The following is a 16172-nucleotide window of genomic DNA, read 5'->3' as shown; positions in this document are numbered from 1 at the left end:
TTCATCTATCTGCACAATTGGCAGAGGTGCCAATGTGAATTTTGGCAAATTCTATTTAGCCTTACCAAAGAATATGAAAAGGTCTTATCTGGTAAATGTCCTGCACTCTGTGTACATATAGCATTGCTTTAAAAGATTGTGGCTTGCTTACTCATGATGTTGAGGCTTTCATGGTTTATTGAAGTTTATAGTCAGTTTTACTTTCTTCAAAATGTGCAGAAGCACTTACTGAAATTTTTAACCTCATACAAATGTAATGAGATAAACTCTTTGGGCCTCCAAAGTAGCTGTCATTGTTGCTGGCTATAGAAAATACTTTGAGTATTGGCCTGCTGTAAAATCTTTATTTTCAAAGAATGAGATAAGAAGAATGTACTTCTCTAATTTGGAAATGCTTTGAGGATGGGAATGGAAAAAAGTACTATAGTAAAACAGAAATGTATATGCTCTTTCTCCAGTATTATTTGATGTTATGTTGATCATGACAAAAACTCATACACTGAAAAAATGATTCATTTTGTGGGAAATATAACTACTTGAGAATGAAATAATAATAATAATACCAGAAAGGGGCAGCAAAATAGCAAGAAAAACAGAATTTTCTTATTTGTTAAAAGTACAATAAAACTTATTTGGAATCTAAGTTTTATTTCACACATTTTAATTACTGCTATGATTATTTATCAAGATTAAGAGAACTGGAGAAGTAACAGGCTTGGGGATGGGTAGGAAATCAAGAGACCCTTGAACATACCAAGTTTGTGATGCCTTTTGAACATTCAATGGAAATGTCAGTCATGTAAATGGATCTGCTTAATGGAAAGGCAGGGTTGAAAATTAAAGTTTGGGAGTCATCAGGGTATAGGTGGTGTTTAAAGTCAGGTGATCAGGTGAGCTCATGAAGGGAGAAGATAAATGTGGGGCATACATGAGGACCTTAGAGAATGCCATAATTTAGAGACTGGGGAGAGGAGGAAATAGAGAAGGAACTCTGAGGTAAAGTTCAAGTCTGTAGCATTGAAGATAAGGCTCACAGTGTGTCCTCATTATCTACTAATATGTAATAAAGAATTCCAAAACACAGTGGCTTGTGGTATGCAGAAAAACGGCCATTCTAAAGGCGTTCTCTAATCCCTGGAACCTGTGAATGTTACCTTCCATGGTAAGAGGTAATTTTCAGATGTGGTTAAGGACCATGAGATGGGGAGATGATCCTAATCCCAAATCCTTAAAAGTGGGGTGGGAGAGAAGAAGAGGACGTAAAGAGATACGATTTTGAGAAGGACTTGACCCATCATTCATGGCTGTGAAGAGCCAAGGAATGTAGCAGCCTTTAGACGCTGGGAGTGACCATTAGCTTACAGCCAGCAGACAACAGAGACTTCAGTCCGACCACTGCAAAGAAACAAACTTTGTGAAGCAGGAAACAGATTCTCCCCTTGAGCCTCCAGAAGAGAATGCAGGCTGCCAATACCCTGCCCTCAGCATGGTGAGACCGGATGCATCACTTCTTCTTCTTCATTTTTAATTGTTTTATTTTATTACTGGACACACAGCATGTGGGATCTTAGTTCCCCAACCAGGTATTGAATCCATGCTCCCTCCATTGGGAGCTCAGAATCTTAACCACTGGACCACCAGCGAAATCCCCAAATGTATCACTTCTGACCTGCAAAATTCTAAGATAATAAATTTGTATTGTTTCAAGCCACTATGTTTGCTGTGATAGCAGTAGAAAACCACTGTATTATCGCTCTTGATTCTGTTGGTTGACTGGGCTCATCTGGGCAGCTCTGCTCCACGTGATGTCAGCAGGAACTTCAATCCTCTGAAGACTTGATTGGGCTGAGTTGTTCAAGATGGACAGGTCATGTGACGGGTGTTGGCAGTTGGTGTTTGTGATCTGCTAGGGGTTTCGTTGAGACTGTTGCCCAGAGTGCCTGATTGGGGCCTTTCCATGTGGCTGAGTTCTGAAAGGGAGCTTCTCAGGTTGAGCATTTCAAGAAACCTCATCAGAAGCTGCAGGGGTTCTTATGACTCAGATTGGCCTGGAATGGGCAAAATGTCATTTCAGTGAAATTCTACTAGGTCAGCGAAGATTCACTGTGAAAATGTGCTACACAAAGTTGTGATTATTGAGAGACCTGCTACATTGGGGTCAGCTAACTCTTTTTTCATCTGCAACATCATCTTAACCTTATTCTCTGGCCTGTACATTGTTGATGCTCTGTTCAGGTCTACTTGAACTTGGAAATAGGGATTTTGACACCTTTTCAGTTTTGTACCTGTCTGAATCTTTGCGAGCCCATGGACTATACAGTCCATGGAATTTTCCAGGCCAGAATACTGGCTTGTATAGTCCATGGGGTCACAAAGAGTCAGACATGACTGAGCAACTTTCATCATTTCATCATCAGCTTTGTACCTGTTGATGCTTCATGGAAAGAATCTTTCCATGCCCTATGGATCTGACATAGTTCCAACATGTGTGATTTTCCACCACATCACCAAGCAGTTCTTTACACCAGCTGGATGTCCTACAATTCAACTCAGTTCTAACACTATCTACCCAGAGATAGCGTCAGATTTTAACAATTATGGGTTGGGTTCCACAAGACTGCCTTCCACTTCAGATGCCAATCATGAGTCCAGGTTGTCAGCTGTGCATATGATCAACTGATTATGGATGGGAATTTTAAAAAGCTCCTCTCTTTGAGTTTGATTAATTTGCTAGATAAAAGAACTCAGAGAAACATTTTATGTATGAGTTTCAGTTCAGTTCAGTTCAGTTGCTCAGTCGTGTCTGACTCTTTGCAACCCCATGGACTGCAGCACACTAGGCCTCCCTGTCCATCACCAACTCCTGGAGTTTACCCAAACTCATGTCCATCCAACCATCTCATCCTCTGTCGTCCCCTTCTCCTCCTGCCCTCAATCTTTCCCAGCATCAGGGTCTTTTCAAATGAGCCAGTTCTTCACATCAGGTGGCCAAAGTGTTGGAGTTTCAGCTTCAGCATGAGTCCTTCCAATGAATATTCAGGACTTATTTCCTTTAGGATGGACTGATTGGATCGCCTTGCAGTCCAAGGGACTCTCAAGAGTCTTCTCCAACACCACAGTTCAAAAGCATCAATTCTTTGGGGCTCAGCTTTCTTTATAGTCCAACTCTCACATCCATACATGACTACTGGAAAAACCATAGCTTTGACTAGATGGACTTTTGTTGGCAAAGTAATGTCTCTGCTTTTTAATAAGCTATCTAGGTTGGTCTAACTTTTCTTTCTTTTAATTTCATGGCTGCAATCACCATCTGCAGTGATTTTGGAGCCCCAGAAAATAAAGTCTGTCACTGTTCCCACTGTTTCTTCATCTGTCTGCCAAGAAGTGATAGGACCAGATGCCATGATCTTAGTTTTTTGAATGTTGAGTTTGTCTGAGTTTACTGACTTATTATAAGAGGCTATCACTCTGGAACAATTAGACAGGAGAGTTGCAAAGGGCAAGGTATGGGTAAAGAGAACATGAAACATCCATGCCTTCTCTGAGCTGGTCACAGTCCTCACATTTCCAAGTGTTTACCAGCCCCAAACTCTTCAAACTCTGTCTTTTTTGTTTTTTTTTTATGGATGCTTCCTTATATAGGCACTATTACTGAATCATAGGAAAGGAAAAGGAAAGTTAGCCCCACAGTCATGTCTAACTCTTTGGGATCCCGTGGCCTGTAGCCTGGCAAGTCCTCTGTCCATGGAATTCTCCAGACAAGAATACTGGAGTGGGTTGCCATTACCTGCTCCAGGGGATCTTCCTGACCCAGGGATCGAACCTGAGTCTCCTGCATTGCAGGCAGAGTCTTTACCAACTGAGCTACACACCAGCAAAGTTATTAAATTATAGGCCACCAGTAATTTAACTGATTTGATGGACATAAGTTTGAGCAAGCTCCAGGAGTTGGTGATGGACAGGGAAGCCTGGCATGCTGCACTCCATTGTTAGACACGACTGAGCAACTGAACTGAACTGAACTAGCCCCTCTTCCCTCCCTGGAGGTGAAGGTGGGACTGAGAGTTTCAGCCCTTCAATCAGAAGATTAGTTTCCTTGGCAATCTGACCCCTCCAAGTGAGTTGTTCCAAAATCTCCTCATTAACATAACAAAAGGCACCTTTATGGCTCTCCTCAATTAGGAAAGTCCTAGGGTCTCAGGAACTGTGGGTCCTGTGAGGAAGATCCAATCATATTTATTATAAATCTTGATCACACCTTTCTTACCTGCCTAATCATAGCTCATCTTTAAGACACATTTCAGCTATCATCTCATCCAGTAAACCCTCCCTATCTTTAGGTTAGGTGCCTGGATTGATGATGTCCTCTACACAAAACCCTGCCCTTACATCTACGGAAGAATACACTTCTTAATTCTCCCTGATTTACTTGTTTGTATTTCTTTTTTTTGTTTTAAATCAGGCCATAAACTCCTCAGTTCAGTCGTGTCCGACTCTTTCCGACCCCATGAATTGCAGTATGCCAGGCCTCCCTGTCCATCACCAACTCCTGGAGTCTACCCAAACCCATGTCCATCGAGTCGGTGATGCCATCCAATCATCTCATCCTCTGTCGTCCCCTTCTCCTCCTGCCCTCAATCTTTCCCAGCATTAGGGTCTTTTCCAATGAGTCAACTCTTCGCATGAGGTGGCCAAAGTATTGGAGTTTCAGCTTCAACATCAGTCCTTCCAATGAACACCCAGGATTTATCTCCTTTAGGATGGACTGGTTGGATCTCCTTGCAGTCCAAGGGACTCTCAAGAGTCTTCTCCAACACCAAGTTCAAAAGCATCAATTCTTTGGCGCTCAGCTTTCTTCACTGTCCAACTCTCACATCCATACATGACCACTGGAAAAACCATAGCCTTGACTAGACGGACCTTTGTTGGCAAAGTAATGTCTCTGCTTCTAAATATGCTATCTAGGTTGGCCATAACCTTCCTTCCAAAGAGTAAGCATCTTTTAATTGCATGGCTGCAATCACCATCAGCAGTGATTTTGGAGCCCAAAAAAATAAAGTCTGACACTGTTTCCACTGTTTCCCCATCTATTTCCCATGAAGTGATGGGACCAGATGCCATAATCTTAGTTTTCTGAATGTTGAGCTTTAAGCCAACTTTTTCACTCTCCTCTTTCACTTTCATCAAGAGGCTCTTTAGTTTTTCTTTGCTTTCTGCCATAAGGGTGGTATCATCTGCATATCTGAGGTTATTGATATTTCTCCCAGCAATCTTGATTCCAGCTTGTGTTTCTTCCAGCCCAGCATTTCTCATGATGTACTCTGCATATAAGTTAAATAAGCAGGGTGACAATATACAGCCTTGATGTACTCCTTTTACTATTTGGAACCAGTGTGTTGTTCCATGTCCAGTTCTAACTGTTGCTTCCTGACCTGCATACAGGTTTCTCAAGAGACAGGTCAGATGATCTGGTATTCCCATCTCTTTCAGAATTTTCCACAGTTTATTGTGATCCACACAGTCAAAGGCTTTGGCATAGTCAATAAAGCAGAAATAGATGTTTTTCTGGAACGCTCTTGCTTTTTCGATGATCCAGCATTTTGTACTCTCTGATTCCCCAGACAGACAGCACAAAGACGGGTCTCAGTAAATGTTGGCTGACAGAGCAGTAATTGAACAGTTCTCTGCATTTATTATTATCTCTGTAAAGAATCTGCCTGCAATTCAGGAGATCTGGGTTCGATCCCTGGGTCAGGAAGACCCCCTGGGAAAGGAAATGGCAACCCACTCTAGTATTCTTGCCTGGAGAATTCCATGGACAGAGGAGCCTGGCGGGCTACAGAGTCGGACACAACTACGCAACTAACACACACTGCATTTATTTATTACTTACCACAAAGCAGCAAACAAATGCATCCAACATAGTACCGTACATATGTCAAGGTTTCAACCAGGCAAAAAATTATGCATGCAGGATGGCGGGAACTAACAAGGGTGCGGGGTGGGGGGTGGTGGGGTGGATGACTATGATCGTTTGGGAAGGCACAACTGTGGGTATCTTTTATTTTTCTCTATAATGTTCTAATATAGAGCTGTCACTGTTAAATAAGATTGTAGAACCATCAGGTTCCAAAGCATCAACAACTTTGTCATTTGCCGCACGGGCCGCTGATTGGCCACACCTGGGAGTTTCTTAGAAATGAAGAATCTCAGAGCTCACCCCCAGATCCACAGCATTAGAACCTGCATTTTGGCGAGATCCCCCTGTGATTTTGTACGCGCATTGAAATTTGCGAAGAACGCTCATCCTCTGATAAATTTACTGCCGTTTATGCAAAGATTCCCAGAACAACACGATAAAAGAAGCGCATTCACATCTCTGCCCTTGTTTTCTGCGTCTCTTGAGCCCCTTCCAGCAATCTTGAGGGGGTAGTGGACTGGGAAGAGGGGAGTCGCCGCGCGGGTCCCGCCGCCCGGGTCCCGCCGCGCATCACTGCAGGGCCGCTGGCCGCAGCCTCCAGGCCCGCGGCGCCCTGTCTCCCCGCGCCGGGCTCGGTGGCGCGCGCCTGTAATCCCAGCTTCTTGGGAGGCTGAGGTCGGCGGATCGTGGGTGCCCGGGGGTTCGGGACTCCGGCGCTGTGTAGAGCGGGCGTCCGCACTGGGCCCGGCACCAACATGGGGCTCCCGGGGGAGCCCGGGGGTACCAGGTTGTCTAAGGAGGGGGGGACCCGGCCCAGGCCGGACACGGAGCAGGTCAAACTCCCCGTGCTGGGCGGCGGTGGGACCGCGCCTGCGAGCAGTGCCTGCAGTTCTGCCCGGACATCCGACGAGACCCGGTCTCTTTTGTTCACCTTGCCTTTACAGGAGTCTCTCTTTAAAAAAAATAAATAAATCAATCATTTTTCCCCAGCATTGTTCTCACACACGGCCAACCACCTGACTTCAGGGCGGTGCGCATACTGCTGTTAAAAGATAAACTGAGGCATCTTAAATGTTAAAAAAGATTTTATTTGAGCAAAAATCGATGCCAATGGGGCAGCATCCAATCTAGCGGATAGGAAGGAGCTCCGAGGAGCTGTATAAAACCGAAGGCTCTAGCAGACAGAAGCGAGCAGGAACAAAGAAGTTATATTTGGGGAAAAAAATGATTAGTTATTGCTAAATTTCTTTCCTTTAGGGGATGGCAGGAGCTAGATTATCTAACTAATACTGATCAAGTAATTACTGATTGACTGGTTTTACACTACATTTCCAGGCAGGCAAAAACGCTAATTAAGTCTGGGCTTGGTGACAATGAGGCTTAGCATAAATGACTCCATTTTGGGCCTGACTTTTTTTTTTTTTTTAACACTACCTGTTTGCTTTATCTTTAGATGTTGCACAGGGGTAGGATGGTACAGTCAGGCAAACTAGAAGAAACTCTTCTTAATGACTTATTGTCCTGGGAATTTCTCCACTCTACAATCGGCCTTCCCCCAAACAGTAAGGCTATATTGCATTTTGTAAATACTGCTTCATTATACTGCATTACCTGACAAGTGTATAATCCAAGACAGATGTGCAACAGGTCTGAACTTCAAGTTATTTTCAGGAACTTCTCACTCAAAAACCTGTACACAAAAGTTCTTCCTCGACTGGACAGAAGACCTGAAGAGACATTTCACCAAAGCAGATATATAGATGGCGAATACATACACGAAAAAGTTTTCATCATCATTAGCCACTAGGGAAATGCAAATTACAAGCACAATGAGATGTCACTAGATACCTATCAGAAGAGCAACAGTAAAACTAGTAATAACAGCAAAGGTTGATGAGGTTATATGTGTTGCTGATAGGAATATAAAATGGTACAACCACTTTGGGAAACACTTTGTCAGTTTCTTTAAAAACTTAATATGCAAGTACCATGCTACCCAGCAGTTGAACTCCTGAACACATATCCCAGAGAAATGATTACTGATGTTTACATAAAAACTATCCTCAAGTGTTTATAATATATTTATTCATACTCGTAGAAACTTGGAAACAACCCAAATGTCCTTCAATGGAGAATGTTGAAACTGTGGTGAATAATATACAGAATACTATTCAGTAATAAGAAGGGATGAACTACGAAAGATTCAATAACTTGGATGAATCTCCAGAAAATTACAGTGAGTGTAAAAAGCCAGTCCCAATGGGTTATATTGTATGTATGGTTCTATTTATTAACATTCTTGAAATTGCAAAGTTGTAGAAATGGAAAGCAGATTAGTGGTTGCCATATGTTGGGGTGGGAGGAGTAAGAGGTCAGCGGCTATAAAAGGGCAACCTGAGGACCCTAGTGGTGACGGAAATGTTCTGTACCTTGACTTTATCAATATCAATACCCTGCTCCTGATACTGCATTATAATTTTGCAATGTGTCACCACTGGGGGCAACTCAGTAAAGCATACACATGAGATCTTTCTTCATTATTTCTTATAACTGAATGTGAACTTACAATTATCTAAAAGTTAAAAATGAATTTGAAAAAGACAGAGGTCAGAACGCTGAGAAGTAGCCATTTCTAAAAAGAGTCCTTAGAAGTGGGGGAGAGGGAAGATGGAAACAGAGCAGCCAAAGAGCACAGAGAAGAAAAGGTCCAAGGACGACAGTGTAATGAAGGAAGAGTTGTCAATAGTTTGCATTCTGCACAAAATTAATTTTAGTGGGGGAAAAAAGCCAAAGCACACGGAAAGTTGAGTGGCTGATGGTAATGTTTTCTTAGGATTGGAAGGCAGACCTAAGCTGATGAGCAATTAAGTCAAGGAAGCCGAGACGAACTCCAATACTTTGGCCACCTGATGCGAAGAGCTGACTCATTGGAAAAGACCCTGATGCTGGGAAGGACTGGGGGCAGGAGGAGAAGGGGACGACAGAGGATGAGATGGTTGGATGGCATCACCGCCTCGATGGACATGGGTTTGGGTGGACTTCGGGAGTTGGTGATGGACAGGGAGGCCTGGTGTGCTGCGGTTCACGGGGTCGCAAAGAGTCGGACACGACTGAGCGACTGAAGTGAACTGAACTGAACTGAAGCCGAGACAAATACTGTTCCTGACACAAGTTTGGTGATGAATGGATGGAAAGCCTCTGGCGAAGAAGTGTGAGGGCAAGACAGGAGGGCATGTGTTCTCTTCTTCTTGTCTAAAGATGAGAATTAGGTGTTTTGTAGTCTGAAGAGAGGCTGTAAGAGGGAGAGAGATCAAAGACACAAGGGCAGAATGGAATTTAGGAGAAGGTTGTCAAAAGCTCAGATGGAGTATTAATTAACCTTGGAAATGAGGGAAAACTTTTCCTCTGAGTAGGAAGAGGTTGGACTATGTGAAGAACCAGAAAATTAGGAGATAGAGAAAAAGGAAACCACAGGAGTATCATGACTCTTCTTTCTTTCAAGGCTCTGGCTCAGTTTACCACGCACCCTGCCCCGCACTCTCTTCCAGCCAGGAGCCACCTCTTCAATTCAACTCAGATGACTTCATTTTCTAGGAAACTTTCTTCAGTTCTCCTGCCTCGCCTCTCTCTTTCTCGTCAGAATTGCATAGGAGTCCACTTATTCAATAAATTTTATTGAAGGAAAATGACGTCGAGAAAAAAATGTAATTGATATTCCTCATATTAAACTTCTCTTTTTCATATCTACCTGGGAGACTGGTCTCGTTTGCATCAGAACCTGGCAGAGAATAAGATTAGGGGGAAAGGGGGAATTATTAAGCGGAAATGAACGGGAGAAAGTGGAGTCCCCTTGACTTTGGCTTACGGTTGCTGGACTAATTCCATGGGAATGAAGAAGGTGTAGGTTTGAAGATAGAAGAGCATAGCATAAATGGAACAGAATCCGAACCAATAAAGAAGATACACACTAAATATTACAAAAAAGAAGGGAAAGTGGTTTTCCTTTAGCACATTTGGATCTACTTCCATTTAGTGAAATGTAGAAGTCCATCCCTAGGTTTCTCTGACTGAAAGAATCGTCTTATTGCACAATCCCCTTGTGTCTTCCTTTATGAATTTGAGGGAAAAAAGTCGCCTATTTTTTTGGTTCTGTGCGTATTTTGTTTATATTAGTACATCCAGTGTTTTAATTAACATTAAAATGAATAGTTTGTCTGCCGAAACCCGGGATCGAACCAGGGACCTTTAGATCTTCAGTCTAACGCTCTCCCAACTGAGCTATTTCGGCTCCGCCCACACGGCCTTAAAATAATGTATAATGGCTTTATTCTCTGTCCTTTTAGTCACTACTTATTAAGAATTTGTTTGATAAACATCACGATAAGCACTTTGAAGAAGTCAAAGATAAATTTAAAAAGGACTTTCATCTTCTAATGGCTCACCAATTTATAAGGAGAAAGGTAAGACAATTACAAATTAACGTTTTAAGAACTGCTGTAATGACTTCGTTATCTACACTTTATTCCTGAGTAAATCCACAGGTCTGGAGTAGGGAAAGAGATTCTATGAAGCTACATGCCCCGATTTCTTCTTCTTCGGCGTTGCCACATCTTCCTCTCTTCCATATTTCATTGGTTGGTGCGGACAGGAGGTCCTTATAAAAACGAAAGTGATCCTGTTGCAGTGCCACGCCGTATCTACGAAGCATTAGCCTCGTAAGTTTTTCTTGACGATTTCTAAGCAGCTTCCCTGGTGGTCTAGTGGTTAGGATTCGGCGCTCTCACCGCCGCGGCCCGGGTTCGATTCCCGGTCAGGGAAAAAGTTGGTTTTATTTCTTTAACTGCCAGTGTTCCCCGCATAGGGGAAACTTTAGAAGTGTATACAAGCTAACTTTTAATTTTCATATGAAAACATTTTCGGTTTAGAAGTCCTGCAATGGTTTTGATATTCCAAGCTCAAAATGACAAATGATGTAAATTTCAATGGTTTACAAAAAATGGGTAAATGAATTAGTTACTTATCATTGATCAAAAAGCTGCCCACTATTCCTAAATGCTTCAAAAATTTAATTTATTCGATTGGATGATCCAGTGAGAGGGAAATTTTGGAGGCAATTGATTAGCTTTAGGAGCTGATTGAGATTAGCATAACATAAAGAAAAAACAGTTACGAATGAAGATGAAAGAAACCAAGAAGCTATTTTCTGGACGTTTGTCTTCGCTGGTTGTGGGCGAGTTTCTGAATCCGGGAGAGCAGCTGGAATTTTGAAAAGCACTCTCTCTGGTGGATTTTCTAGTTTCACTGCTTTGGGAGAAGGGAGATCGCCCGAGAAATACTGGCAGGGTAATTGAATCTTGGGCCTAGGCGATCTCCGGAGTGCCTGATCTCCCTAGCGCCTCCACCTCTCTTTAGCTACCAATTTACAGTTTGTCTAGGGTTTGCTAAGAAAGAAAATAGGGGAAGGCTAGATCATTAAAGGAAAACTGTCAAAAACTAAGAAACAGGCAAACAAAGAATTGAGAATGTCTGAATGCGCACCTGAGAAATTTACTAATAACTACTTGAGGAAAAGCGGATCCTGTTATTCTGACTTTTGACAGTTTCATGCCTTTGCGATAACTGGCTTCTGTCTGACAGTACTGGGGCACGAATCTTTGTTATTTGGTTTGTCTAAATAGCAGTCACAGGTGTATTGCTTATTATTTCCTTCTCATTTCTTATAAAAGTTCAGTGTGCATTTGAACTCTTCACAAGTTTCCAAATAGAAATTGTGGTGTCCCTGATCTTACTCTACAAACAGATGGTGTTTTTATGATCATGTTAAATGAAACAGTAGTACTCTTTCTAACTAATTGCACATTTCCTGCTCTCCTCCAACCCCCAAATATAAATTCCCAAATTTCAAAACCTCTTTGAGCTGGGACACTCCTTTGTTATTTTGCCAATACTCGTCTTATGTTAATACATTTTAACACCTATGTAATATCAATTTATGTAAGAAATTTTATTTTTCTATAAGCATAAAAGTAGTAGTTTGTTGAATTTCTCTGTATACTGAAGCTTTTCTGTGTTTTTTTGCTTAATGTTTCACAGGGAATCAACCTATAGGCCTAATTGCAAACACCTCTTGAACAACATCTTTTTTTAATGGTGTCATATTTTGTCTCATCTCTATGTAGCAAGAATCTTTTGCTTCATTTCTTTTTAATATCTGTTTTTTAGAGAGGAATCTGGGTAAAACCCTTAAATGTGTTTAATGCTTTTCTAAATATTAAAACTTTTCCACATAAACTTAATTGGATTAGAGACAAAGGACTCTTCTTTGAAAGCTACCTGAATTCTCTTTTGTGTGGAGATAATTTCTCCTTCACCTCTTTCTCTCTGCTTCATGAATCTCCTTCATGAATCTGTCTTCCCCCCAGGAGAGGGCCTGTTGGAGGAAAGGGGTTGTAGGTTCAATCTTGATCTTGGCCCCCCTCCACCAAACTTTCCCTATTACACTTCTCACCAGGTCTGTCTCACTCCAACATACATTCCTCAGTGCATTCATAAATTCTTCCAACCAGGCCTTTCCAGATCTATGCTAAGTTAGCCCTTTCAATTAAATGTGAATGCAGCCCTCCTGCATTTACAACCCTGAGTTATAATTACTTGATGAATGTTTGCCTTCCCTGGTAGTTCTGAGGGTGAGGATAGCACTGGTCAAATGTTTCTACTGAATACTCAGTGTACAATTTAGCGCCCAGGTGCCCAGGAACAATACTTGTTGAATGAATGAGTGGGCTCCTGATGCCCAATCCTTGATATAGTCAGTTTATCTCGATTTATTTCTTCATTTTTCCTTTTTCCCCTTGTTAGTTTACCATGTAGGAATGCAAAACCCAGGAAGAGAAAACTGGTCTTTGAATTGATGCCTTTGATGGATCAAGATGACGCTGATGAAGTATTAAACTAGTTAGTACCTAGCAGGAGGGTATCATTGCTCTTTGTCTTTGAGGGTTAAAGTTGTCACAAAGTGGTCAGTTTCCATCAAATTATGTCCATATTGCCATCCAGAACTGGTGGGAGTACATATTAATAATACTGATAGTGGAGGGGAGTCTACTGGTGTTGTGAGGGACCGAGAGGGAGAACAAGGAAGAGGGCTCAGAATGACACAGCAGATGAGAATAGAGGCTCCTAGCTTGGGATATATGGAGAAACTAGGGAAAGAAACTTTAGGAAGAGTAGGGGGTGACTATATTGCTTTTGCTCTATTGAGAATCCTTTTTCTTAGAGATTTTCCTAAGGTAATCTCCTTAGAAAATAATACCTGGTAATTGCTAAAGTATTGCAGCTAAGGATATTGCATGTATGCATCCTAAGTCACTTCAGTCTTGTCTGATTCTTTGCGACACCATGGACTGTAGCCCGTCAGGCTACTCCTCTGTCCATCGGATTCTCCAGGCATGAATACTGGAGTGGGTTGCCATGCCCTTCTCCAGGGGATCTTCCCGTCCCAAGGATGGAACCCGCGTCTCTTTATAGTTTTGATTCAAACCTTGGCGTTTCAAAATGAACCGCCCAATGCCTTTGGTCCTGGGGGCATTTCTGCAGAGACCCTTTCGTCCTGAGGACTGGGCTCTCGGCTCTTTTCGTCGGGTTGTCTTTTCCCCCTAGCGTCCCCTCATCCAAAACCACTCCTGGCTTCTCAGCTGTGTCGCGGCTGCGCGGGACATCACCGTCCACCGCGGACCCGCAACCCACACGACCACCTGCAGCTCTTTCCTCCCGGGTTGGTTACAAAGGGGCGGGCGGCTCGGATCCCCTGGTTTCCTTCCCCTTTACTCCCAACTGTGGGGAAGTAGGGTATCAGGGATCAGGCTGGGTGGTGGTTGAACGCCAGGCAGAAATTCTATGGCAGTATTGGTGAGGAAAAAGCCAGATAAGAGTCCTAGCGGGGGAGACGTGACGGAACCATAAGGGGAAGACTATCACTCTTAGGGAAAATGATGTAGAGCTACAGGCTGGAAGTGGTAGCGTGGCCGAGCGGTCTAAGGCGCTGGATTAAGGCTCCAGTCTCTTCGGGGGCGTGGGTTCGAATCCCACCGCTGCCAGGGCTATTTTCTTTACTGTGAGACTGCCCGAGGTTAGACGACTTTTCTTCATGCCCGAAGTGGGCAGTTCTAATATCTTACAAAGTCAGTCCTTATCTTCCCCCGTTTTGACTTCCGTTTACCCAAGGGCCATAGGTAACTACCCAGAACAATGCTCAACGGAAAAAATGCATTCAAATAATCTATTTGTCTATACGCTGTTGTTCAGTCTATCTGAGCGGCCAGTATATTTTCGGCACCATTCTAGGCCCTGAGGATGCAACAATCAATAACACAAACAAAAAGTGCTTTTATGCATACAATCCTTATTACAAACAAATGAATGGATGTCAGATCCCTGGGAATGCCCTGCAATTCAATATAGATCCTGCCAGTGCCGGGGCAGGAGGAGAAGGGGACGACAGAGGATGAGATGGTTGGATGGCATCACCTACTCGATGGACATGGGTTTGGGTAAACTCCGGGAGTTGGTGATGGACAGGGAGGCCTGGCGTGCTGTCATTCATGGGGTCGCAAAGAGTCAGACACGACTGAGCGACTGAACTGAACTGAGTGCCTCCGAGGGAATAATTTATGCTCAAAATAGTCACTATGCTTTCTCTAGCCTCTCTCAGCTCACTTACTTCGTGTCCTTCTCTAATTTGGAAATACTTATAGGATGGGAATGGAGAAAAGTATCAAAATCGTCTTTTTTCGGCGCCTTGTTTAAAAAATCTTTTCTTGACCTGAGGGCATACAAACATTTTCCGAAATTTACAACTATATAGCAGAGTCGAGTCTATCCTAATTTCCCTGGAAGAGGAAATGACAACCCACTCTGCAATTCTTGCTTGGCAAATCCCATGGACAGAGGAGCCTGGTGGGCTACAGTCCTTGGGGTCTAAAAAGTGTCAGACACAACTGAGTGACTGAGCATTCACCCCACTTTGCTGCTGCTAAGTCGCTTCAGTCGTGTCCGACTCTGTGCGACCCCATAGACGGCAGCCCACCAGGCTCCCCCTTCCCTGGGATTCTCCAGGCAAGTACACTGGAGTGGGTTGCCATTTCCTTCGAATGTAAAAAGCGAAATTGAAGTCGCTCAGTCGTGTCCGACTCTTCGCGACCCCATGGACTGCAGCCTACCAGGCTCCTCCGTCCATGGGATTTTCCAGGCAAGAGTACTGGAGTGGGTTGCCATTGCCTTCTCCGTCATCCCACTTTAGGATTCTTTTAAAATGTACTGACTTTTCCCCAGGTAAAATATCTGAAACTTCTTCAGCGTTTTTTCATAATGTTCATTTTCAGTGTTAAAGAAATAGCACAAGATTCCTGGAGTTTGAGATAGTAATTTGGGGATTTTTACTGCGGGACTGACAGTCAGTTGGGAGTTTTAAAGGCAGCTCTACACTTGAACAAAATATTGTAAATCACCTATACTTCAATAAAAACAAATAAAGCCAGGTGTCACGATCATAGGACTATTTTAGGGAGACATGTTGAAGATGGACTCATGAGGATGAAGTCTACTCTATTTGGGCTCAATACAGCGGTTCCTCAACTTTCACAGTGGGATGTCAGGCTTGCCACCTCCTTCAGTTAACGGGTGTTTTAAAGATATGACTCTGCAGTCAATAACACAAAACAGCAACACTCCAGGATTGTCCAGAATTTAAACCGGAATTGAAACTTTGCCAGATTCTGTTAGAAGATGGACTAAAGAAGTGACATGAAAGGATGCACTTGAGGGTTCTCATGATGGGCTAAGGACTTTTGAGTTCAAAATCTACATGCACATCATAATTTGCAGGTAAAATAAACATCCTGAACATGTATATACATTTTACAAAAGCATATACGCTGTTGTAATTAACAAAACCTCAGATTTTCTGGAGAACATGACAACATTTTGCCATCAAGCATTAAAGTACAACTACTTGTAGTATGTGTATGCATGAGGGAGAGGGTGTTGGTGAAAAGTTTTCATCATCAAATAAGAGGTCTTCATACTCAAAAAAGACTGGAAAAGCACTATGAATTCTCCAGACACATCCTGAACTCTGTTCTTAAGTCACATTGTATCATCTGAAAGTCACATATACAGAGTTTCATCTTCCATAGAAACAATTTTAGAGTTAGAACCTAAATGTTTTCATCTCAGTTTTCTTCAACAAACTATT

At 42.8% G+C, this 16172-nt stretch overlaps 3 non-coding genes across 3 annotated transcripts; 2 read left to right on the top strand and 1 right to left on the bottom strand.

The window, feature by feature from the left end:
* Window positions 1–10135: 10135 nt before the first annotated feature.
* TRNAF-GAA (transfer RNA phenylalanine (anticodon GAA)) lies at window positions 10136–10208 on the bottom strand. The gene has a single exon. It is a non-coding gene; the product is annotated as a tRNA-Phe (tRNA).
* A 458-nt stretch (window positions 10209–10666) lies between these two features.
* On the top strand, window positions 10667–10738 carry TRNAE-CUC (transfer RNA glutamic acid (anticodon CUC)). Its single transcript has one exon. It is a non-coding gene; the product is annotated as a tRNA-Glu (tRNA).
* Window positions 10739–13934: 3196 nt separating this feature from the next.
* On the top strand, window positions 13935–14016 carry TRNAL-AAG (transfer RNA leucine (anticodon AAG)). The gene has a single exon. It is a non-coding gene; the product is annotated as a tRNA-Leu (tRNA).
* The last annotated feature ends 2156 nt before the right edge of the window (window positions 14017–16172 follow it).

Source organism: Giraffa tippelskirchi, chromosome 8 (genome assembly GCF_054371585.1).
Source record: "Giraffa tippelskirchi isolate mGirTip1 chromosome 8, T2T-mGirTip1v1.2.pri, whole genome shotgun sequence".
NCBI lineage: Eukaryota > Metazoa > Chordata > Mammalia > Artiodactyla > Giraffidae > Giraffa > Giraffa tippelskirchi.
Note: the sequence above shows the minus strand (reverse complement) of the source record. Positions and strands in the feature narration are given on the sequence as shown.